Source organism: Macrobrachium nipponense, chromosome 15, assembly GCF_015104395.2.
Source record: "Macrobrachium nipponense isolate FS-2020 chromosome 15, ASM1510439v2, whole genome shotgun sequence".
Taxonomy (NCBI): Eukaryota; Metazoa; Arthropoda; class Malacostraca; order Decapoda; family Palaemonidae; genus Macrobrachium; species Macrobrachium nipponense.
The window spans coordinates 320,492-346,691 of record NC_087208.1 but is presented as its reverse complement, the minus strand read 5'-3'; the positions used below and the strand labels follow the sequence as shown (position 1 = coordinate 346,691).

Below are 26,200 nucleotides of genomic sequence, written 5' to 3'. Positions count from 1 at the left end.
TACGCTTACAGTATAGTAATATTCAATCATTTGTCTTCATTTTGAAAGAAATTGGAAGTCTCTAGGACAATATTTAGATTTATGGTGAATTTTTGAAAAAAATATTTTACGTCTGCGTGTTATTAATTCATGCATTATTTTGTGATAATATTTTCTCTGTGTTGCTTTTATCGTTTTATAATGTGTTATATACCAAAATGATTGCAATTTAGTGTACATTACAACGAAAAAAATGAACTCGTTACCTTTAACCGTTTTGCGCATAGCGCGATTTGATTACAATTATATATGAAATTTTGTTTTCGTGCTATCATATATCGCATTATTTATATATGATGATAATTTTTTTCATTTCTGATGGTTGCATACTAAACTTCAGGTAATGACAGAAAAAGGAGCTAAAAATGAACTCTTAATCTTGAAAACTAAGCGCGCTGTGATTTGGGAAAAAATGATTTTTTCCTCGGCACACGGAAGACAATTTTTAATTTACCCCTTCGGCGTTTAAAGGTTAATGAAGCCATTTGATAGAGTAGGGAAAGTTAGGAATATCATGGTCAATTCAAAAAACAAAATATACCAGTATGCTATTGTAAAGTTGAACATTATAATTAACTAATGGATACGTAAGGAGCAAGGTAAACAAAATCTTCCAGGGAAAAGAATTGCAAGGCAGTAAAGACACTAAACCCACAAATATTAAATCTACATGCCCACCAGAGTTTTGGGTCTTGGATGTAAGCTCACCTTAGTGGGAGTGGAAGTATTCTTCCTCCTTTTTTGAGAGTGTTTAGGGTTATTGTACAAGGTCACATTAAGGCTAGTATCAAGTAATGGGCTTCTGTTGAAAGAAAACCAAAAGTATTCAAACAGGAGAAAAGCTGATGGCTTATATCAGGAAGGGGTTACATATTGAACACAAACAAAATGGCAGTGAATCTAAACTTGTTGTACAAGCCATTAGAAAATGTGGGGAGACTTAAGATATGTGATGTACAATTTGTTTGAAATTGTGGGAGGCATAGATGTCATGAAGCTTTTGCAGTATATTTTGAAGCACTATTCCCTACCCATTGCCCACCATTTCTGTTGTGTGGAAAAAATAAAGGTTGGATGATGAATGCTCATTTTGTTCTTGGATAACCTTTTTGGAAAGTGCTAAGTGATACAGATTCTTTAGGTTCAATTATTAACCCTAATTTCTCTGAATTATTGTATGGCTCGGTGGTATATATGTATTGTGAAGGGATAAAGGAATCCAAGGGAAACTTAGTGTCATTAATGAGGATTTTTCCTCGTTGAAAGTTAAGAAAGAAGAAACATACCAATAACAATTTTATATCCATTTCAGATTGCGATGAGTGTATGGAAAATAGAGAAGGGGAGTGTCCATTCCATCCTTTTTATCTCATTTTGGATGTAGTGGTATGTATTATCTTATTCATGAACTGCTGTTGATAATAATATATCAAGTAAAGTTAGATGTAGAATTAAGCACCTCAGTGGCGTGGTCGGTATGGTGTTGGCGTACCACCTCGGTGGCCACATGTTCAATTCTCGGGTATTCCATTGATTAGTGAGAGATGTGTATTTCTGATGATAGAAGTTCACTTTCGATGTGGTTTGGAAGTCGCATATAACCGTTGGTTCCGTTGCTGAATAACCACTGGTTCCATGCAACATAAAAACACCATACAGACAGATAAATGTAGAACATTTTATTCCTACACATACCGTTGCCATACTGGAACCTGTTGATTTGAGTTTTGAAAGGTCAATAAGGAACCCTATACACAATTAAAGAACATCACAACAATTGAACAAGATCATAAAGTTAAACCTTGTCCATACAACATGACACGGCTGTTCAGTTTGGATCTCTGCCTCTAAACCCTCAGACATTCATTTTGGGTTTGAGATTTCATATAGCTTAGTTTACATCACTTTCTAGGAGGGACACAGATTTGTCTTTTATTCCTTAAATCGAGCCTTTGGTCAGGTGAGTTTATAGATATGTATCTTCCTAATTTCTATGATTTATGTGGCATTATTTAGCTCCTAATACTTCAAATAGATTACTCCCAGTAATATGCAATAATTTAGAGCTCCTGTGCTGTTAGCATTGATGGAAGTTTGGTTGCTCAGGTTCAACAGAAATTAGCAGGTTTTTAGCAAGGCAAGAGGGTTATTATCTACAACACAGTTTTAACCCTTAGGAGCCAGGGTAATAAATCAATATGCAACACCCCAGGCTGACAAAACTTTGAGTTCAGCTAATTTGAGAAAAAACATCAATGGAAAGAGGAATATGTCTAAATGCACATTGAATAAGATTTTTTTTTCCTACAGTCCCAGAGAAGTTGAAAATGACTATATTTACAATCCCTTGTGAGTCCTCTTTACAAAGTCATAAATTTTAACAAGATATTATTTTTCTAATAAATTTATATTTTGTAAAATTATAATTACATCTCACACAATATCTAAACATAAAATAAAACTAGTAAATTCTGAGCATATTTTTTGTAGTAAAACGTTTACATAAATTTACCAAGAACGACAATGCAGTAAACATTTTTGATTTATACATGTTTTGTTCTAAAGTGTGTGTGCATTTTTCTTTGCAAAATTACACTTATAACCAACATACTATCATAAATGATAAGAACTAAAACTAACAGCAACCCCTTGGTATATTTATGATAAAATTTACCAAAAGACGTCATGTAAGACAGAAGACATCATGTAAGACAGATCTTTGAAGTCAAGATCAAAACTAAGCCCTGAACCACTGAGTCTCTCATCTTAGCCAGTCTAAAAGTTGCCATTAGAGAATTTATGGGCTATAGAAGTAATGGCACCTCTTTCCCGCCTGATTCCCCCAAATTGATGGCACAAAATTGTTATTCTCCATGAGTGAATCCGTCGTCCACCCAAAACCTGTTAGTGCTACTCGTGAGAATATCCGACCATTAAGGGTCAAGAGGTATTAGAAAGTTGAATATATTTGGCTTTCATGTTGAATTGATTTTTTTTAATGGTTTTTATTTTTTCTTATAACTGAATACAAGACCATATATATATATATATATATACAGTAGTACCTCGAGATACGAAAGGCTCACTTACGAAAAAATCAAGTTACGAAAGCAAAGACGAAAAATTTTACTGCTCTACATACGAAAAGTTTTCAAGATACGAAAGGTTTCTGAAAGTCCGAGATTCGCCCCATAACAATTTTGAAACTCGTGCTGCACGCCGCCATCTTAGTTATAGTAGACTCGCCACCATCCTCCTGCTCTCCCCATTTTGTTCTGATGCTAGCCAAGCCATGAATCCTTTCTCTCTAATTGGACAGCATCCCTCCCATCATGCATCTTCTATACATACGTACTACGTGTTGGCGTGCTTTACCTCGGCCACTTAGCACCCGAAGCTTTACCGTACGCAATCGGCATTCGTTCGCTCCAACGATTTCGTTTAGTAACGTAAATTCGTTAGTGATTTCATTGCAGTACGTACATATTATCGTGTTGTGCTACTTTATCGTGTTGTGAGAACGTAACTTAATTACGTACAGTACATAGAGTCATGGGTCCCAAGAAAGTTGCTGAAGTTTCACAGAAAGAAGAGAATGCTTTCTATGGAGACAAAAATGGAGATAATAAAGAAATGAAGCTGGCTTGCGGTTGAGTGTGATCGCTAAGGAATACGGCCGAAAAATCCGTCGACGATAGCACCATCCTTAAGCAGAAGGAAGCCATCAAAGCAGCTACACCTTCCAAGGGCGTCACTATTTTGTCCAACAAGAGGAGCCATGTGCATAATGAAATGGAAAGGCTGCTTCTTGTATGGATCGAGGACAAAGAAATCGATGGCGATACGATAACTGAGACGGCAATCTGCTAGAAGGCCAGCGCTATTTTCGGCGATTTGATTGCCCAAGCCAAGGACGACGGCGAGAGGGGACATCAACGGCAACCCCAGAGTTCAAGGCTTCTCATGATGGGTTGGTTCGAAAAATTCCGTAAACGGACTGGCATCCATTCGGTGGTGAAGAAATTGAAATTACGTAAACTATAAAAAAGTAAAACAAAATAAAAAATAAAAAAAGACAAAATAAATTTTATTTTAAGTTTTTTTTGTAAAGTTAAGTGTTACAGTTTTGTTAATGTGTTTTGTAAAGTTTAGTTTTTTTTTTTTTTTTTTGACTTTTTTATGTGTTTCGTAAAGTTAAGTGTACGTATCTGCCGTTTGTCCTCCTCCTCCTCCTCTGCCGCCACTTTCGGAGATAGCCTCATTCGAAAGGTAAGCTTCGACATTTTACGTTACAGTAATAATATTTCTTGTACACTAATATACACATTAATTTACAGGTTTGGATTTTTATTCTTAATTTAGGTATTGAATGGTCCGGAATTGTTGTAGTATTTCATTGTTTATTAGGTCAATTTAGCTTTATTTTGAAATTTAATGAGGTGTTTTTGGAGGGCTTGGAACGGATTAGCCATTTTACATGTAAAATGTGTTTCCAAGATACGAAAAAACTCATTATACGAAGGCCGCCTCGGAACGGATTAAAATTTCGTATCTCGAGGTACTACTGTATATATATATATATATATATATATATTATATATATATAATAAATAAATATAAATGTATATATATATATATATATATATATATATATATATATATATATATATATATATATATATATATATATATACACACCTGTGTATATATATATATATATATATATATATATATATATATATATATATATACCTGTTATTTATATATTATATATATATATATATATATATATATATATATATATATATATATACCTGTATATATATATATATATATCTATATATATATACTGATATATATATATCTATATATATATCTCTATACTCTTAACTGATATATATATCCTATAATCATCTATAATATCTAATATATCTAATATAATGTTATATATAATATATTATATATATAATATATATATAATATACTATATATAATATATTTATATGATATATATACTTACAATACCGTATAATTATATATAGATATATATAATAGTATATAATCCTATATATATATATAATATAATATATCTATATACCTATATATATAATATATACCATATATATATATATAATATATATATAGCCTATATTATACTACATCATACCTATATCATAATATATATAATTATATATACCTGTATCATATATTATGATATATATAATATATATATATATGATATACTATATAAGAAGCTCTATATATATATATATATATATATATAATACCTGGATTATATTAATATTATCTATTAGATAATTATACATATTTACTATATACCATCTAATCTGATATTATAATTATAATTATATATATCATATATATATATAGATAATCAATAGATATTATAAATCATGTCTATATATATCAACCTGTATGTTCATATATATACATATATATATATTAGTTATATATATATTATATAATATAATTATATTATTATATATTATAATATTTAGATACCTGTAATATTATATATACACATATATATACCCTGTATATATATATCTATATATTCTGTATTATATATCTATATAATATTATATATTATATTATATATTTATATTATATATTATATACCTGCATATATATATATATATATATATATATATATATATATATACACACACACACAGTAGTACCTCGAGATACGAAATTAATCCGTTCCGAGGCGGCCTTCGTATAATGAGTTTTTCGTATCTTGGAACACATTTTACATGTAAAATGGCTAATCCGTTCCAAGCCCTCCAAAAACACCCCATTAAATTTCATATAAAGCTAAATTGACCTATAAACAATGAAATACTACAACAATTTGGACCATTCAATACCTAAATTAAGAATAAAAATCCAAACCTGTTAAATAAAGTGTATATAGTGTACAAGAAATATTATTACTGTAATGTAAAATGTCGAAGCTTACCTTCGAATGAGGCTATCTCTGCTAGCCCGGCCTTGAGAGAGGCTATATACGTAAACGGAAATAATTGAGGGAGGACAGGAGGAAATTAATGGAACTTACCATAAAACTGATTATTAATGAATATTTAATCTAGAGCAACAGGTCGCCAGAAAACTCAGCTAAAACTTTACAGCTATTTATTTACAAAAGGCTCGTACTGGCCTGGAGAAATGCAGCGTCCACACTTTGGGACTTATAAACTCTCACAAATGGATAATAGCTGGCTCAAATTGGATTCGTGAAGCTGGTTTCATAAACTTGGGTAATGCAACACTTGCGGGCAGAGAGACTGGGCACGTGACTCATGGAATCTGGAAAAGAATCCCAGATTAAACAAGATAAAAGAAAAAGGATTTCTTTTTATCAGTTACTATTGGTATTTCGTTCTCTAACACTGGGGAAAAGGAACTCTATTGTTTCGCTGAGGTATGCGATGACTTCATTCGTCTGGGACGATCACACAAGGGGAAGCATGCGGCCATGAGGCAGTGAGAGGGAACAAAAGGATGAGTTCTTTTTGGGTTGGAAATTGAATTGGGAAAACGAGGATCAAATAGATAATAGGATGGGAGAGACTGGCAATATGCTGTTCCACAAGACGTACCTGGATGTCGTGTTCAGTGTGGACCTTTGTAGAAAAACGTGGCCTCGCTTTGTCTTGGGCCTGGGTCGATCGGCGCGCCACTCACGCCCTGGATAGGCCTAACAGGAAGGCAGGTGGTTGGACATCCGTCCGAGGTCGCGTCTTGCAGTCGACTGGGGGAGATCGCAGGCGGTTAGCTTGGGTGTTGGGATTCAGCTTAACCCCCCACGAGCAAGGCAAATCCTGGAAACAGAGCATACAGCCAGCAGAGGGGTCACAGGAAAAAGAGCTTAAGATATAGGTCTAAGAGTAGCCTGAATCTGCCTACATCCTTCCCTTCGAGATACGTCCCTAAAGCTGACAAAAGACTATATTCCCCCAACTGGGGAACTCCCTACCTCTAGCTGGCGGGTTTTGGTTCCCGCGTTTCCTAGAAATCAGCTGATATTTGGAGGAAATGGCTGCCGTTTTCCAAATCATACTAATTAATTAATTTCGGGGTAGACGAAACGATCTATAAACGTAGCAGCTCCCCCTGTTAAGAAGGCATTCACTCCCTTTCGGGCGTGAAGGTCTTGGCTTAAATAAATTGATCGTCTCGACTACCCAGTTCTCCTACTCTAACTTGAAGTTCTTTTGAGCAGCGATACAGCTAACTACAGTGGCCTACCTAACTTATAGGTGGAGATGCTAAGTGTACTAACTTAATGTAGTAATGTAGTCTAGCCTAAGTAATAACTACGGGTTGTCTGTGACGACAGTCTACTCTACCCCTAGATAAGGTTACTTGAAAATTCTACTTGCTACTAACCTAATGCCCTGGTACTAAATCATTAGCCTAACCTACTCATTATAGTTAAATGAAGACGCAATCATTCCAGAGTGTGGTACGCACAGCAGTAGTTCAGCGACGGAATTGTTAAAATACATGATGAGAGGTAATGATGCGTGGGGATGATGAGTGGTTAGTTTGACCAGGATGGAAATGCCAATGAGGTAATTATATTTAAGTGAGGGTTAGTATTACGATGGCTAGGGGTTAGAGGGTTAGTTCTTACTGGCAGGATCAGGCTGGATACCTTCTCTGGGTAGGTGCCGAGGATCACTGCAATTGAATGCGACACTGTACCTCAGGCACAGGTGTCAAGGAGAGCATGTGGCTCTTTGGTTAGTGTGTTAATGATTTGCTACGTCCCTTCTTCTTCTTCTTCTTATTCCTCCAGGACCTGGCTATACCAGTCCTAGGAAGTTAGGACGGGAGGCACCGACTCTGGGGGAAGGCAGAAACGCCGGCAGAGGCAGTGGTAGCCTGAGGGATTTCAGGATAACACCCTACTTCGGTATCTGCAGCAACCGTCGTAGAGGTGGAACCTACTGCAGGGGAGGCCCTCACTTCAGCTGCTGCGACAGCCGTCGTAAGGGTAAAACTCCAGGCTGACTCCTGGTCGGGCAGTTCCTGGTTTTCCAGAGGAGGTATGAAGGTTAGGTCTGCTGGAGGTTCATCCTCGGCGACAGTGGTGAGGGTGAAGAAGACTCATGGACTTTGGATTGGCCATGGGCTGTGGTAAAGGATCCATGCCTGTTGGAGGATCTCCTGTAGGAGGATCCTTGGTTAGGTTAGGCGCCGGCACTAGCTCGGGGCCAGGCGCAGAAGTCAAGTTCTGTGGTGGCTCTACGTACAGGCTGAACGGAGCTTGGCACTGCCCAGTGCTGCCAAGTGGCACTTGCAGAGAGTTGAGGTCGACTGGACCTGTGGCGGGTACCGGAGGTGCAATACCTCTCAGCATGCCCTTGGAAATGGGAGACAGGCTCCTGTTTCTTGTTGAAGGCTAAGCCTTGTGGAAAATGGACATTGTCCGCTGCTGGTAGTCGGCTAGAGCACCTAGGCCGAATTCATTAGAGTGCCCTATTACGTTGCAGGTTTTGCAAACGGAACTGTGAATGATCAATCTCCCTCCTTGGTAACGGGGGAGACTGTTGGTGGACGTACTCCCTGGAGGAAGTAGAATTTCGATGACTCCTTGCTTTGGAATGATTTGTCGTGGGGTTAGGACCCCTAGGCTTTTTGGAATGCGAGGGAGACTTCATGTCTTGCCCTAGGAGGAGGTCGTAACCTCCTGGAATGTAGCTTGCAACTGCAAGGGTACAAACTTTGGAAAAATGAGGTCTGCTGACCCTCAATTGGACGGTCGGAAGGATCAGCTTGATATGGTTGATACCTTCTATGGTTATTAAGTGACATTTATCGACGTTAGCCCCTCGAGGGATTCGATCTTCCCGTATCAGGGAGATTTGAGCGCCAGAGTCGTCGTAGGCTCTGACGTGGCTTGGCTGATAATGGCTTTGGAGGGGTGTGACGGTTATAGGGCCCTTAGCTGGGGGTCCTAGTGAAGAAGGATTAGTAACGGCCATTGCGATGGCAGGAATATTATGATTAGCACACCCTCCGTAGTTTGCAGACATGTGACCCTTGCGGCCACAGTCGCGGCAGAACGTGTTCCAGAACCTCTTCCGTGGCACTGGACGGTAAGGCCGAGATGCCCCCACAGGTTGCGAATCTGTGGAGTCACCAAGGCTGGCAGTGTGCTCTGGCACAGGTGAAGAGTCCTCTCTGGCAGTGATTTGATATGGGGAGGTTAAGGAAACCTCCGTTGAATCACCCTCGGAAGCAAGTCTGGGGTTAACTGGTGGGCTTACCTCTTCCAAAGTGGAGGAGGTAGGCGGTAAAATGGTAAGAGGCTGAGAGGATGCGGCAGGAACTTTGGGCTCTGACACTGGGTCAGGGCCAGGTTCACAAATAAAAGGGATGTCGGGGACATCGGAGGCACTAGCCTCTGAATCTAAAACTGATGATTGATTATGAGGCATGCTGCAGGGATCCGGTGCATCTGGTAGTGGGAGCTGCGTCCAGGGGAGATACGGCTTAAGTAGATCTCGGCCCAATATCACCTGATAAACATCATGAAATGGGTCAACTACGCCCAGGCGGCACAATGTGGTTTCCCTGGTCTCCTGGTCCAGAAAGGGCATTTCAACATTCAGAAGGACTGAAGGAACAGAATAGAGGTTACTGTCAATCCATTCAAACTGAATTTCTTTGTCCGTCTGGATTTTGGCACCCCTAGGCAATGCCTTTCTTGAAATAAGGGAGACCTGGGCTTCGGTGTCGGCCATGACTTGTACCCACCCCTGATAGGCCGTAGGAGACTGTTCATCAGTCAGGGCTATATGGTAGCCTTGGAGAAGTTCACCGAGAAGTTCACCCTGGAAGCTCTCATCCCAAGGTAGAGATCGACTTGGGCACTGGTCGGAATCCACAGCATGCCCACGCACACAACAAGTAGTGCAGAACCTTCGGCAACCACCTCTTACCGTGAGTCCAGCTCATGGTCCTGGGCTTAGAACTAGCAGAGAGATTGCGTCATACAGGTAATGACCGACTTACGACCTATGCAACTTACGTCTGATCGACTTTAACGACTATTATTTTCACCCTTTTCGGCAGAACGTGCATACGAACGTACGATACTTTTTCCTGCGGCATCCGTGCATCTCTCGGGTCCCGCGCTCACTCAGTGTTGCCTGTAGCTCCGTACTGGAACGCATCTCTCGCTCTGCTGTGTTCATTTTTCAATAACTTTGTGTTAATTTTGATCATTTTTGAAATGTCTGCCAAGAGAAACTGTGTTGATCTACTCCTCAACATGCCAAGAAGGAAAGGAAGGCCATTGACTTGGACACAAAAATGACAGTGATTAAGCAGTTTTCGAAGAAGGGAAGAAAGTGAATGTGATCGCACGTGATATGAAGGTATCTCATTCTACTGTGTCCCCACGATTCTTAAGGATAAGGAAAGGATTCGTGATGCTGTGAAAGGTTCTGCACCCATGCGATCGACAGTGATTACGAAACAACGCACTGGCCCCATCCATGAAATGGAAAAATTATTGCATGTTTGGATGGAAGATCAAATCCAAAAAAGGACACCGTTAAGCCTTTTTACTGTGCAGATGAAGGCTAGAAGTCTGTTTCAGACTTTGAAGGAACGTGCTGGAGTAGAGTATAAGCAAGAATTTTTGGCAAGCGTTGGCTGGTTCAAGAGGTTCAAAAAAACGATTCCAGCTGCATAGTGTTTCGAGTGACTGGAGAAGCAGCGAGTGCGGATGAGGAAGGAGCTAGCAAGTTTGTCGACAGTCTCGATGAAATGATTACGGATGAGGAATATCTTCCAGAACAAATATTTAATGTTGATGAAACAGGTTTGTTCTGGAAACGAATGCCAGAACGCACTTACATCCATAAGGAAGCCACTAGCATGCCAGGATTTAAAGCTTTTAAGGATAGGCTGACTCTACTGCTTGGTGGAATGTCGCGGGGTTCAAGCTGAAACTCTTTTTAATTTATCATTCAGAAAACCCACGAGCGTTCAAGAATGTAAGCAAGTACACTTTGCCTGTCTACTTTCGCTCTAACCGTAAGGCATGGATGACACAGACACTTTTTTGAGACGGGTTTGTCAACTGTTTCATTCCTCAAGTGCGTGAATACTGCCTAGAGAAAGGAATTCCTTTCAATATTTTACTGCTGCTCGATAATGCGCCTGGACATCCACCTCACTTAGCTGATCTGAATCCTGATGTGAAAGTGGTTTTTTTTGCCACCAAACACCACTCCAATTCTTCAACCTATGGACCAAGGTTCGATTGCAACATTTAAGGCAAACTATTTAAGAATCACCTTTGCGCAAAGCCATAGCTGCTCTAGATGCCGACCCAGAACTATCCCTACGAGAATTTTGGAAACGCTACAATATTCTGCATGCTATCAAGAATGTGTCTTCTGCCTGGGAGACTGTGACGGAGAAGTGTATGAATGGCATATGGAAGAAGTGCGTTAAACGTTTTATTTGAATGATTTTGATGGATTTGACAGTGAACAAGAACTTGATGTGATATGGGGAAAAATAGTGAAACTGTCAAAAGAGCTTTCCTTGGATTGTGAAATAGAAGATATTGAGGATTTGCCTAGACCACGCTTCCGAAGAACTTACAAATGAAGAGCTGATTGAATTGGAAGAAGACGGTGGCGGAGGAAGAAAGAAGAGAAGCGGAGGATGAAGAGTTGCCAGAAAGGAAATTTACCGCCAAGGGATTATCAGAAGGATTAGCTCAACTAAATAAACTCCTTGCACATTTCGAAGAAATGGACCCAAATTATGAAAGGTTTGCAAAGATTGAACGGATGGCACACGATTTGTTTCGTCCGTATCGTGAAATTTACGAGGAGAAAAGAAACAAAACAATCCAGACGAAACTCACCATGTTTGTGAAACGAACACTACTCCTCCCGTCACCGCCGACCGTCACTTCAGCTGATGAAGTCAACGACCTCCAGTCAAGCACCAGCGATGCCAGAAGTCTTTAATTTTATTATATTTTCCTGTACTACATACTAGTTATCAATTGTATTTTTTGAATGTTTTCTATTTTTTGCACATGTATTTTGTATTTTTCAACATTAAACAAATTGTACTGTAGCATCCAGTGTTTAAATTAAACCTGACAAAGTAACAGAACAACAGGAAACAGTATGATGCATAGAGAAACGGGTTTGCTATGAACTTAACAAACGTAACATACATAAGACGCAATTTCGTGTACGTAGAGAGACGTTACAGACATTACAAATGGTATAAAAATTCCAAGAAATCATAACTAAAAAAGGATGAATTTTTATATGAGCATGACAAACGAAGTTCTCTCCTCTCCCTCTCTCTCTCTCTCTCTCTCTCTCTCTCTCTCTCTCTCTCTCTCTCTCTTCAGTGAAAGCCTCGATTCGATAGAATTTTTTCCACGTAATCATAGGCGTACGAGGTGAAGTTCATTTGGGAGGGCAACACCTAATTTGCCCGAATTTTCATTATGAAACAGTATGATGCGTGGAGAAACAGTTTGGACAAACGTTTTGGCGAATGTAACAGTAACTAGAGAGACTTACAAATGGTATAAAAAATTCCAAAGAAAATCATAACTAGTACAATAAGTAAATTAACTAAAAAAAAAAAAAAAAGATGAATTTTTATTATGACTGACAACCGAAGATTATGAACAGTATGATGCGAGGAGAACGTTTTGGAACGTTTGCCGAATGTACAGTACTAGAGAGACCGTTACAAATGGTTAATAAAAAAATTCCAGAAATCATAACTAAAAAAAAAAAAGGAATTTTTATATGAACGTGCACAACCGAAGCATTATGAACAGTATGATGCGAGGAGAACAGTTTTGGACAAACGTTTGGCGAATGTAACAGCAAGGAGTAGTAATGTCGTGTAGAGAGACGATATAAATGGTATAAAACAAAAATAATCATAACTAGGAAATACGTACATGAAACTAAAGAAAAAGGTTGAACCTACAAACGTAGCAATATGAAACAGTGTGATGTGTGGAGAATGGGTTCGTCTGACGACTTTGACAAACGTTAACAGTAAGGCGTAGTAATGTACACGTCATTACTACGCCTTACTGTTAACGTTTGTCAAAGTCGTCAGACGAACCCATTCTCCACACATCACACTGTTTCATATTGCTACGTTTGTAGGTTCAACCTTTTCTTTAGTTAATTTATTTTGCTATCTTTGTTTTCTTTAGACTTCTTTGTATTTCCTAGTTATGATTATTTTTATATTTGTTTTTATACATATGTGTGAGATGTTACACATGCTACAAAAATGTAAAGAAATCATAACTAGGAAATATAATACACATTCTAAAGAAAAAGACAGCAAAATAAACTAGCTAAAGAAGGGGTTGAATTGTTTTTACATACGTATATGAACTTGTGAAAGGGTATCGTATAGTACTATCGTAATAAACATATATGACAGTAAGAATATGCACTAAGAATGGTAATACAATGGTTTTAATGATAATGAATGTTAAATAATAATGAATTATGACTTAAATATGATAACATAAGTAATAATCTAAGAAAATGTTGATAAAATATGACTTTCAGATGATGTCATATCCATTACACAATATGTATATGTACGATAAACTCTACGGTAATTTAGCAGACTCGACATGCGTCCAAATCGAGTTACGACTTGTTTTGCAGAACAATTGCAGTCGTAAGTCGGTCACTACCTGTATATGAGAGCTAGCTCATGCTTTCTCTCTTCTTCACGTGCCTTCCTTTCTGCTTCTCTGGCTTTTCTCTTGTTTTCTCTTTCTTCCCTTTCTTGTAGGCGTGCGGCATCCTGCTGCGCCTTTATCCACTGGTCCAGTGCTGGTCCAGTGTAACTGGCCTCCTTGCCCAGAGTTATGAGAGCTGCGAGTTTCTCTAGCTCTATGGCAAAGAAGTAGCAGGAAGCAGGGAAAGATATTTCCCTTAGGCTGCAGTAGAGGCTCTGATAAAGTTGAAATAATGGCCAGGAAGGGTACTGAATGGAATGGGAGTGCCTACTGTGGAAAGCGGCACTCACTTGGAAATGGGTTCTCGATAGTGGTAATGAAAAGTCTGAAAAGACTGGGTGCTTGGTGGCACTTTGTGAATGGCACCTTCTGATGAGGTGAAAAAATCACATGGAGTGTGCGGCGTACGTCACACTTACGGGCGTTCCCAACTTGGGAGACGCTGGAATGGGCTACCTGTAGGTCCAATACAGGTGCACGGCACTTTCGGAGGCGTTACTTGGTTCAGTGAATCCAAAAATGTGGATACTCTAATGAATGTGGGCGTTCCGTAGGACGGACACGCAGGTATAGGGCTACTTGTACGTCTGAACAGGTGCACGGCGCTTATGAGGAGGCGTTCCTTGGACAGCACTAGTAGTGCTGGTATTGCGGCACTTTGGGAGGCGTTCCCTTGTTGAGTGTTCCGAAGGATCACTGACCCTTGTACACAGACACACTAATCAATTGGGCGTTCTGTAAGGACGGACACGCAGGTTTGACAGCACTTAGGGCTGGTATTGCGGCACTTTGGGGAGGCGTTCCCTTGATTGGGTGATCCGGGATAGCGGATTCACTAATGGATTGGGCGTTCCGCAAGGACGGACACGCAGGTTTGACAGCACTTAGGGCTGGTATTGCGGCACTTGGGGAGGCGTTCCCTTGTTGAGTGTTCCGAAGGGTCACTGACCCTTGTACATGGACACACTAATTACTGGGGCGTTCCGTAAGGATGGACACGCAGGTTTAATGGCTACCTGTATGGCCTGTACAGGTGCAATGGCACTTATGAGGAGGCGTTCCTTCTTGGGCACTGGTAGCGTGCTGGTGTGTCCCGGACACTACATGCAGTATACTTAAATATACTGAAGTGAAATGGCACTGCTCATGGCAGAGTGTAATGGTGGAGGAGAGAAAGTAAAAGGTGGGAGTACTTCAGCAGCCAGTCGATGGACAGTGTCAAGAATTAGTGGCACTGTAAAGTGGTAAGACCTGACGTGCACTGGTGGTGGCCAGTCCTAAACTGGTAATGACTTCCTTGTCTGGAAGTAATGAATTTGCGTGGCACACTGTGCGGGTTGTGCTTGTGGTATACGCAAGTCTTTTGTGATAAAAGAAAATGAAAAGACCACTCGGGCAACGACGGGTAATGATAATTTTAGAAATGCTCAGTCCCTCGCTGAAGTACTCGATAAATGAATAAATGCTTGCAAAACTGCAATGGACACAGCGCGTACGTATCACGCTCAGTGTAAATGAAAGACACAAGAGACTAAAATAATGTTAATTCTGCATGCTATAATTAATGGTAAGATGTAGTACTCTTGGCTTCGTGAATACTGGGTTCTCTCTCTCTCTCTCTCTCTCTCTCTCTCTCTCTCTCTCTCTCTCTCTCTCTCTCTCTCTCGGAGAGGGTGAAAAATGATATATGAATGAACTCCCTTATATTGAATTGAACTACTAATGTTAGTTTAATATGACGCAACTTGCGTTAAATTATCTACTTACGTTAACGTTTAATGAAAGAATTGCTTTTGATAACGTTTTATGAAAATGATAATGCGCTCGCGGTGGACGATTTTTACGTTAATAGTAGCGGCTTGCGCTTATGAAATGATTTGCATTTACATATGAATTTTGCAAAGACGCGTTTTACGTTAACATTTCTTGTAATTTATTCTACTTGAAGATTTACGTTAACTTTATGTAAGATTACTAGGTCCCTGTGAACAGCGAAGTGACGGTAAGGATTTTAAAATGAAAATGTTAGCAAACATTTGTGAATGAGGTTACGTTAAGTACGAAGTGAAATGAAACTTTCGCTCAGCCAGCGAGTGAGCGATGCGACGTGAAACGCGGTGAGCGGGCAGAGCGGGTTGGACATCGTGTCGTTCAAAACAGCTGATCCTCTGTAAACGCGAGGCGATTTACAACACGAACTTCTAGTTTCTTATTCAAGGCGAATTACATTAATTTCTCTGGCAGAACGATAGATACTAGTACCGAGATTAATATTATTTACGTTAAAACTTTAAGACTTACGTTACTTTGTTTAAATCGTTGAGATAATTCTTAAAGGGGGTAACAAACATGGCTGCCACTGTGAGTGAAACGAGGGCTGGCTGGCAGGCATGAGAGTGCGCGAAGCTGAAAAGCTGGGAAGCTTGAGCGGTTACCAACACTTGGAATGAAAACTAAGTTAAAAATGAATTCCCTAACATATCACAGACAAAAGAATTGTACACTTCTTTTGCCGTAACTATTAGTAAAACACTCCTAACTAGCTAGGCTTTCCAACACAGCAATAAACCCTGGCAAAGCACTTCCTAGTTTTGATCTGGTTCTTTCTGGCATCTATTCTACACACGTGCTCTGTCTCGTCCAACGAGGACAGCACAAAGTAACAGAGAATTCGCAGGGCAAATTGTTTGCTCGCCGCTAAAATAAAGCTCTGGCGCGTTCGCCGTTACAATAATAAGATTTCTACCTATGCTCTTTTAAACACTTCATAAGGAAAATACTTAAACGTACCTTAAGCTAACATTTTTTATAGAATAATCATATTAATGAATGGTATACTTTACCGTGAGTCAGTGTCTGTCTTCCGTGCAAGTGTGCTTAGTTTTTTTTCGCTTTGAAAACATTTACATTCGTTTTACAAGGGATAACGCGATTTACAAGCTTTTATTAAGCAAGCTAGGTTCAAATCCTCGGCGAGGTCGACACTGTTACGTATTAGCCCGGCCTTGAGAGAGGCTATATACGTAAACGGAAATAATTGAGGGAGGACAGGAGGAAATTAATGGAACTTACCGTAAAACTGATTATTAATGAATATTTAATCTAGAGCAACAGGTCGCCAGAAAACTCAGCGAAAACTTTACAGCTATTTATTTACAAAAGGCTCGTACTGGCCTGGAGAAAAGTAAATGCAGCGTCCACACGTTGGGACTTATAAACTCTCACAAATGGATAATAGCTGGCTCAAATTGGATTCATGAAGCTGGTTTCATAAACTTGGGTAATGCAACACTTGCGGGCAGAGAGACTGGACACGTGACTCATGGAATCTGGGAAAGAATCCCAGATTAAACAAGATAAAAGAAAAAGGATTTCTTTTTATCAGTTACTATTGGTATTTCGTTCTCTAACACTGGGGAAAAGGAACTCTATTGTTTCGCTGAGGTATGCAATGACTTCATTCGTCTGGGACAATCACACAAGGGGAAGCATGCGGCCATGAGGCAGTGAGAGGGAACAAAAGGATGAGTTCTTTTTGGGTTGGAAATTGAATTGGGAAAACGAGGATCAAATAGATAATAGGATGGGAGAGACTGGCAATATGCTGTTCCAGAAGACGTACCTGGATGTCGTGTTCAGTGTGGACCGTTGTAGAAAAACGTGGCCTCGCTTTGTCTTGGGCCTGGGTCGATCGGCACGCCACTCACGCCCTGGATAGGCCTAACAGGAAGGCAGGTGGTTGGACATCCGTCCGAGGTCGCGTCTTGCAGTCGACTGGGGAGATCGCAGGCGGTTAGCTTGGGTGTTGGGATTCAGCTTAACCCCCCACGAGCAAGGCAAATCCTGGAAACAGAGCATACAGCCAGCAGAGGGGTCACAGGAAAAAGAGCTTAAGATATAGGTCTAAGAAGTACCAATCTGCCTACATCCTTCCCTTCGAGATACGTCCCTAAAGCTGACAAAAGACACGTCCCTAAAGCTGACAAAAGACTATATTCCCCCAACTGGGGAACTCCCTACCTCTAGCTGGCGGTTTTGGTTCCCGCGTTACCTAGAAATCAGCTGATATTTGGAGGAAATGGCTGCCGTTTTCCCAAATCATACTAATTAATTAATTTCGGGGGTAGAACGAAACGATCTATAAACGTAGGGAATATATATATAGATATATATATAATATATATATATATATATCTATATATATATATATAAATACACACACATCCACCAACCTCTTAAATCTTGAAACCTTGGGACCAGGCCACTGCTGAACCACAGAAAATCCCAGAATATAGTGTTATTTTAACACATCTAGCCTACATTCCCAAGTTAGCCTAATCGTAAGTCAACTACAGCACTAAACTTCTCAGGATCTGCACATTATTACCAGTGACTTTCATATCCTAATTTCGTATCTTCATAATTATCGCTGTTAGTTTCTTCGTCATTTATTTTGATTGTAGAAGATAGCGAGATGAAAAAAATAATGAATTTCGGCAATCAGAGGGCATTTGAATCATGCTGTCAAAACTTGAAGAAAGCACCCCCCTGCCATCTATTTAGGAAATGAACTCATAAACTATTTTCTAATGAAATAACTAGCATAGTTAAAGATTTATGCTTGCACTTCTTACCCCTAGCATATATGATCTCATGGATGGCATATTGAATAGGCAAATACACGTGTAGTTACATAAAAGAAATGATCAAAACTGTATCACATAAGTGCAAGGAATTTGTGCTTTGCCAAATATCTCACTATTTTGATTAAAAGTTTTGACTTAGTAGAGCCTCCTCAAGTGGATATTGAAAAATATATTTATTCCCTTAAGGTTAATATAAAAAAAAAAAAAAACATTCCATTTCACACATTTTTCTGGGCTCAACCTGTGCCGCTCCGTGAAATGCTCCTTATAAGCATCATTTCCAAGGTATAAAACCTATATATACCAGAGAAAAAAGTTGCATGGAATGCCGGTCATATGCCTAGCTCGCTCACCCATATAGGGTGTCGGTACAGTAACTGGGACGTGAAAAACCACTCTCATAGGTCTCTTACCAATTAGTTATCTCCTCTCCCAACATTCCCCGTTACTACGAGGTGCCGTTCTACATCCCACCACTGCCCGCCACCACCCCTACCACCCATGCGTACCCAAAAATTCCTTTCAATTGCATCGTATGAAGTACAAGGTTTTTTCGTTTGTTGATATTTTGTGCTTGATTTTCATAATGACGGACCTCCTGGAAGCTTCCACTACTAAGTTGAGTACTACTATTGGTTGTGCTATGCACTGAAGTTGCGATTTCTTTATATCGTAGGTATTTCCTATGAGAATATGATCTTGATCAAGGATCGTAGATATCCGAACCTAGTCGGCCATTTTGATGTCGCTACTTCACGGAGCTTTGTTTACATGTTGATTGACCATTAGTTCCTCATACTAATTGCAATCATTTTTTGTCCTAGACATATGGAAATAAATGCACTTTTAATATTTTGTATGATTTTTATACGATGTTTACGTGGGTTTTAGATATTTAGTGATTTGGCATACACTGGGCTACTGTCCGAGCATTACATGTTAGAGTCATATCCTACTTTAGGGAGTTTCCCTTGGTTTGACAACTTTTGAGCGTAATTTATCTTTGCATCTTAAATCGCTTAAATCAGCAAATCACCCGATTTCGTAGAAATATTATTAAGAATGATATAGCCTACCTGACCATATCGGTATCTCACCCGATGTTGGAGACCTAGGCTATTCTTTCGGCTTATTTTTTGTCTAGCTTAATATTATGTTATATTCGTTGTGTACCATTATTACCTAATTATCTATTATTCACTTTAATTTTGGTCATTTAGTTTTGTAAGCTACATATCTTGTGGTTCAAGTGGATCTTTATCATCGGTAGGGTTGTCCCACCTGACCGGTCATATGGTCCACTTGATCGCGACGAACCAGTTCGCTCTGCTGCTCCCGCCTAGTACCCCTTCGGTGACATACCTTTTATCACACGATTTAGGTTACTTTTAGGCTTTTCTAGCTGGTTTCGATTGGCTTCCGAACGCACCGGATAGAGCAACTTATGCGTACACTCAGTCTTCCCTTTCGGGTTTCCGCCACATTATTTTGATTCCGTTACAACCGGAATAGTTCTACACACTAATATTTTAGTGTATTGATCAGATTCAGGTATCTCACCCTGTTCTGATATCGTAGATTACACACAAATAGAATTTTGTCGGTCGATCCTGGAAGAGGCGTACAGACGTAGCCTACAAAATCTTATATTCTCTTGTTTACTATGCTCGAAATTTCGGAGCAGGCGGACAGACTACATGACCGATATCCGCCGCTCAATACCTTTTGGTACAGTATACGTCTACCTTGGTAGCGATACAATCATTGGAGAATATTTTTTCCTTAAGTGGATTTAGTTTCCCGGAGCAGGCGGATAAATACGAAGTTAGATCCGCCATAATTTTCAACAGAATAGAAAGATTCATAGACTAAATGACCGAGCCATATATGTTAAGACTTAGTTATAATATATAGAAGTCTATTTTGACTATATATGTTATAATTTAAGATTACGATAAATAGTTCAGGGCTTCCGGTAGTTTATATATACAAATTGAATACTTATGTATCAATTTACCTTACAGGTGGTGCGTTGTCAGATGACAGCTTGCACAGCTGTCCTTCAGCAAAGGTGCGGACATGAGGTTTGCAGGTCCCATGCACCCTGCGCCGTACAGGTCGATGACCTCATCGTCTGACATCCGGATGCGTGTGAGATCTGTTGTTGACTTTTTGCCGATATAACCTCGGACTCGGTGAGTTCGCACTTAGATATTTCATTACTAATTATGAGATATGGTATTCAAGAAGTGAACAAATTATTTTCTTTAGTTTTTAAGAAAGTGATAATCCTAATTAGTTATTCTGTTCTTTTTCAGACCCCACAGGCTGTCAAGAACACATCTCTTTCAACCCTCAAGATCTGGGTTGGCGAATTCGGCCATAACGTCAAGGCTAAGAAACCTTATATTCTATCAGAGGAGTTATGCACCCTCCTCTACCCAAATGCCAAGATGTCAGCGCAGTTTCCCAAGGAAGTAGGGTCTGCACCTATTAATCGCCAAAGATAAAGGAAGACACGCAGTCCTTGCCTGAAGATCTTGAGGGACTGGGGGAAGAAGTGTTGGAAGACGTGGCGGCCATCAGCCTTGACATAGAACCAATGGTTCTGGATGCCAGCGATCAAGGTAGGGAGGTAAGTGGGGCAAGTAGTGTGCGGTCTAGGATTCCTGTTCTTAGCCCTGCACCATCTTTAACATCTTCACATGCTTCTTTTCAAGGGTTTACTGCAAAGACCATGGTTGGGGACAAACCAGGCTCAGTAATCCCAAAAGTCAAACACTTGAGGAAGGTCTTATCTAAGCCAAGTAAACCATCTAGGTTACCGAGACTTAACAAGTTATTAACTGCATCTAAGTCTTCGGAGATTCCGGTAGCAGCTACTCCCCTACATCACGGGTCGAGATCAAGGAGCTCCAAATCTAAGGCTTCAGAACCTTCCTTTGATCCAGTTGCCTTCTCTAATCTTTTAATGGAGAGGATGGGAAGTATGGTCCAATCTCAGATTGGAACCATCTCGGATCGGTTGCAGTCTATGGACACTTTTGCCCAGAGACTGCAAAACCAGGAGAATATGATAGAAATCTCCTGAGAACCGGACTGCCACAACAACAACAGTTTGTGATGCCAGACGCTTCCAAACTTCCGGCTTTTGTAAAGAGCAATCCGTGGCGATTGGCTTTACATGCACCATTCGTGGATGGCATGTTAACCATAGAAGGATGTGGAACTCGGCCAGTAGATGACTGAATTCTACCCGCCGGGATTGCAGTTTCCCTTCCCAGGATATGCTCGACTGACAGAGGAAGCGCTAGTAAGACTAGATATGATTCCTAAGGAGACGATGATCTATCCTAAGGAAACAGGATCAGTCCGCATGGGCCGGACATTTTGAACGAATGGGAGTGTGTGAACACAATGTTGTTCCCCCATAAGAGTTCTTACACAATGTTTGTAGTAGAAGGTCAAACACCGACACCTTGTACTACAAAAGTGGTTGATCTGGCTCTTCAGGCAGCTATGGAGGACAAGCCCATGCCACAACTAAGAGAGACGGAGTTGACTTCTCTACTTTTTCCAGGAGATCATGAATGCTGGGTTGACGCCTCAGCAACTTTCACTACAGGGAAACTGAACACTGACTGTGCCTCTACACAGTTCAGTGACAAACTTCCGAGACTCCCAGAATCCTTGGTCAGAATCGAGTATGAGGCACGTACTCGGTTAAGTAGATCGATCAACTCCGCTACAATGGCAGAAATGGCTTCACTGGTATACCAAGATGAGCCATTGTTCAAGATCCTTACCAAGTCTCTCCTCCTCACACTTCAAAGTGATGCCTATGACTTCGCTGTAGCACGCCGTAATTGCAGAAAGCATGTGCTTTCAGAAGCTACAATAAGGCATGAGCCAAATAAACTGATTAAAGCCTCAATTTGGGGCCCAGACTTATTCCAGGAAGACATTGTTAACAGTGTCTTAGGTGAGGCTGCTAGGGTCAATCAAAGTCTCAAAGTTCGTTGGGGCCTGATGCCAAAATAAAAATATGAACAATCAGGAAATCAGACAAGAGGCAGGAAGAGGTTTAGGAACTTCCAATCATACTAGACTCCACAACCCCAAGCTGTCGTTCAGGCGACGATTCCTGTACCTCAAGGGACTCAGCCGTCTACGTCTAAATCCCAACCCCAACAACAACATGTTTGGATGACTCAGCCTCCTCAACATCAAGCTCCTTCTCCGGCTTTTAACCCCTCCTTTGAGACACAAGGTGTGTTCCATGGGTACAATAGGTACGCCAGAGGTAGTAGAGCCAGAGGTAACTTTCATAATAGAGGTGGAAGGACTTCAACAAGAGGTAGAGGATACAGGGGCAGACGAGGAAACAGACCCTCTTCAAACCATTGAGACATCTCAGGTAGGGGGAAGACTATACAAAATTCGGGGCTGGTGGAAGTGCAGCAAGTGGGCTTCCAGCATAGTATCCAAGGGTCTGGGGTGGAGTTGGATAAAAGGGCCCCCTCCACTAACCAGTTTTCATCAAGCTCCATCGGCAGAACTGGACCTATACACCAAAGATCTTTTGCAAAAGAATGCGGTAAAAGAAGTAAAATCTTTGAAATTTCAAGGACGCTTGATCAGCGTTCCAAAGAAAGACTCGGAACAAAGAAGGGTGATTCTAGACTTGTCACATCTGAATACTTACATTCGATGCGACAAGTTCCATATGTTGACTATCTCGCAGGTGCGGACCTTACTTCCCTGTGGGGCCGTCACCACCTCTATAGATCTTACAGATGCTTACTATCACTGGGCGGCACAGGTCTCTCGCCCAGAAATAGATTTTTCCTCTGTCAAAATCCCTTTATTACTAACATCTATTTTCTTAAAAACAAAGGAGATATGGGATAATTTTTGCTCTCTTGAAGTTGTAAAGAATATGCTGCGGCACAATGAACTAAGAGCAGCTGATTTAAAATCAAGCTAAACCACGGGAGTTCCTAGACCATAGAATGCCAGTTTTAAGAGATTCAACTGTAATATTTGATACATTATTTGTTTTGTAGGACCTAAGACATGGACAGGTAAGCATTTTGTATGGCAATTAACAAACCAAATGAGTCATGATCCTTAATATTATTAAAAACTATTTTCATACATTCAACTTCCCTGGCAGATATATACTTAGCTATAGACTCCGTCGTCCCCGACAGAAATTCGAATTTTGCGGCACACGCTACAGGTAGGTCAGGTGATCTACCGTCCTGCCGCTGGGTGGCAGGAATAGGAACCATTAACGTTCTAGAACTAGATTTTCTCTGTCGCTGGTGCTGGTAACATCGTTGCTAGTTCCTCCTGACTTTGACTTTCGTGTTTCATCGCCATTGATCTTCTAGACTGATATTTTTGGTGACGTATTGGATCTCTGGCTTGGCATACGCTTTTGTGGACTGTTTTTTGGATTTTGGTTTGGATTTTTCTTAGGATGTCTGACACTAGTTTTACATTCAGAGTGTGTGTTAATGAGAGTTGTAGTGTGAGACTACCGAAAGCTTCGGTAGACCCTCACACTACTTGTAAGCGGTGTAGAGGGAATGAATGTTCCGAATCTAACACTTGTGCTGAATGTGAGAATTTAAATGAGGAGGAATGGAAGATTCTTAATTCATATTTGAGAAAATTGGAAAGGGATAAGGCTAGAAAAGCCTCTTCCAAAAGTTTGAGTAGGTCGTTCTCTAACGAGCCAGTTAGTAGTTTAGAACCTATCTCTAATGTAATTGTTGCTTCCTCCCTTACAGCATTACCTTCTCCTTTATCAGATTCTGCAAGTTCGGTATCGGAAATTGCAAATTTGAAGGCTTCCCTCTTGAAGATGGAACGCAAACTTAAGGATTTAGAAGGTAAGCAAAGTGAAAGTGTTCCCAGTGAAGTGGAGGGTGCGTCTGATCGGCTGTCTCGCTCCTAGGGCTAGACCTCTTCCAAGCTCCCAAGCCCAGAGGAGAAGGAATGTCGAAAGCCTTACGGAGGTTTCAGAGAATCCCCACCGGTCAGGCGTCCCCTCGGCAGGATATGTAGTAGCGTCCCAGACTGCCAAGGATAGCCATTGGAAAGGCATCCTAAAACAGTGTTTTTCGTCATCCGATTCTTCATCGAAAAAAGGGTGGAGTTCTGACAAGCTATCGAGACCTTCTAAAAGATCGTGGAATTTGCCAGCTCTGGATTCTAGCCCGGAAAGTTTTCCGGAGGACTATCCACCTGAGAAGAAGAAGAAAGAGATTTATTCATCAAATCCTCCTTCCCCTAGATCGGATACGGAGAAAGAAGACGTTGCTACGAAGATCCTGAATGAAATGCAACAGCAAATATCTTTGTTGGTTGGAGTATTAAAGAAGGATCCTCCTCGGAGAAAGGACCGCTTCCTTCCTATCAAAAAATCCCATCCAGCAGAAGTTTCAGATAGCTCGGACGAGGCGCCAGCCAGGCGCCTGCCAGGCGCAAAACGCCTACCAGGCGAGAGGCTACAACCAATATTGATACATACAGGAGGCGCCGGGCGCCTGCCAGGCTCCAGGCTCCTGCCAGCTGCGAGAAACCATCCAGGAATGATGCATCATCCAGGCGCCATGAGCCAGGATCTCCAGCTTCATCAGACATGAAGTTAGAAGTTGACCAGGAGGCTCCTTTTTGGGTCTTTTCACAGGATCAGTTTTCTCCTGACAGGGACACAAGATGTCGCACAGGCGGCCGTAGCCCTTTTCAGGATGTGGCTGATTCTGTGAGAGGTTTTTCGCATTCAAGACCTTCTCCTGATAGGGATGCTAGTTGTCGCACAGGCAGCCGTCGTCCTTATCAGGACGGTTCTAATTTGAATAAGGGCAAATTGCAGGATCGGCCTTCCCCTGACAGGAACTCAAGATGTCGCACAGGCGGCCGTAGCCCTTGTCAGGTTAGAGCCGGTACTGATAAGAGCCCCTCACCGTGCTTGGAGAGGAGCCCTCCTCCGGTTGCTCATTCTTCTCCTAACTTGACTGGATACATGATATGGAAGATGTATCAGACTTGGAAGCCAATAAGGGGGCAGGTCTTTCAGACTATAAGACCTTAGCAGCCCTCTTATTGAAAGAGTTTGGAGAGTCTCTGAGTCCTGCTGCCCCTCCTTCTCCTCGTTCGTTATTCACGAGTACGAGGACATCAAAGTCATCCTCATTTTTGAAAATGCAACCGACCATCTCAATGAAGAGGGCTTTGCATTCCTTCGGGAATTGGCTAAAATTCAAAGAGGAAGCGGGGAAGAATGTGTTTACCTGCCCCCCTTCCAGACTATCGGGAAGGAGAGGTATTTGATATAACAAAGGAGAAGCAATGGGACTCGCCCTCCCTGCTTCTGCAGACGCAGACTTCTCTACATTAGTAGACTCTTCAAGAAGACATGTGCTTCCATCTGCTAAGACGACTTGTACTATGTCAGAAATGGACCATCTCCTCAAGGGAGTATTCCATGTCTTGGAAGTTTTTAACTTCCTAGACTGGTCCCTTGGGGCTTTGGCCAAGAAGACACAGGACCCCGATTTCTTGGAACCCGAAGTCCTACATAGCGTATTGGCCTGTATGGACAAGGCGGTCCAAGATGGATCGGAAGAAGTGGCATCACTTTTCGGGGCAGGAATTCTCAAAAAGAGAGCTGTATTCAGCTCATTCTTGACAAAAGTGG

At 40.8% G+C, this 26,200-nt stretch overlaps 1 protein-coding gene and 1 long non-coding RNA gene across 4 annotated transcripts in view; one reads left to right on the top strand and one right to left on the bottom strand.

The window, feature by feature from the left end:
• The window catches only part of LOC135226957 (zinc finger protein 260-like), a 554,628-nt gene that overhangs the window by 260,954 nt on the left and 267,474 nt on the right, over positions 1-26,200 (bottom strand). The window lies entirely within an intron of this gene.
• On the top strand, positions 1,356-20,943 carry LOC135226769 (uncharacterized). The gene is made up of 3 exons (XR_010317267.1): positions 1,356-1,425; positions 20,514-20,684; positions 20,808-20,943. It is a non-coding gene; the product is annotated as an uncharacterized LOC135226769 (long non-coding RNA).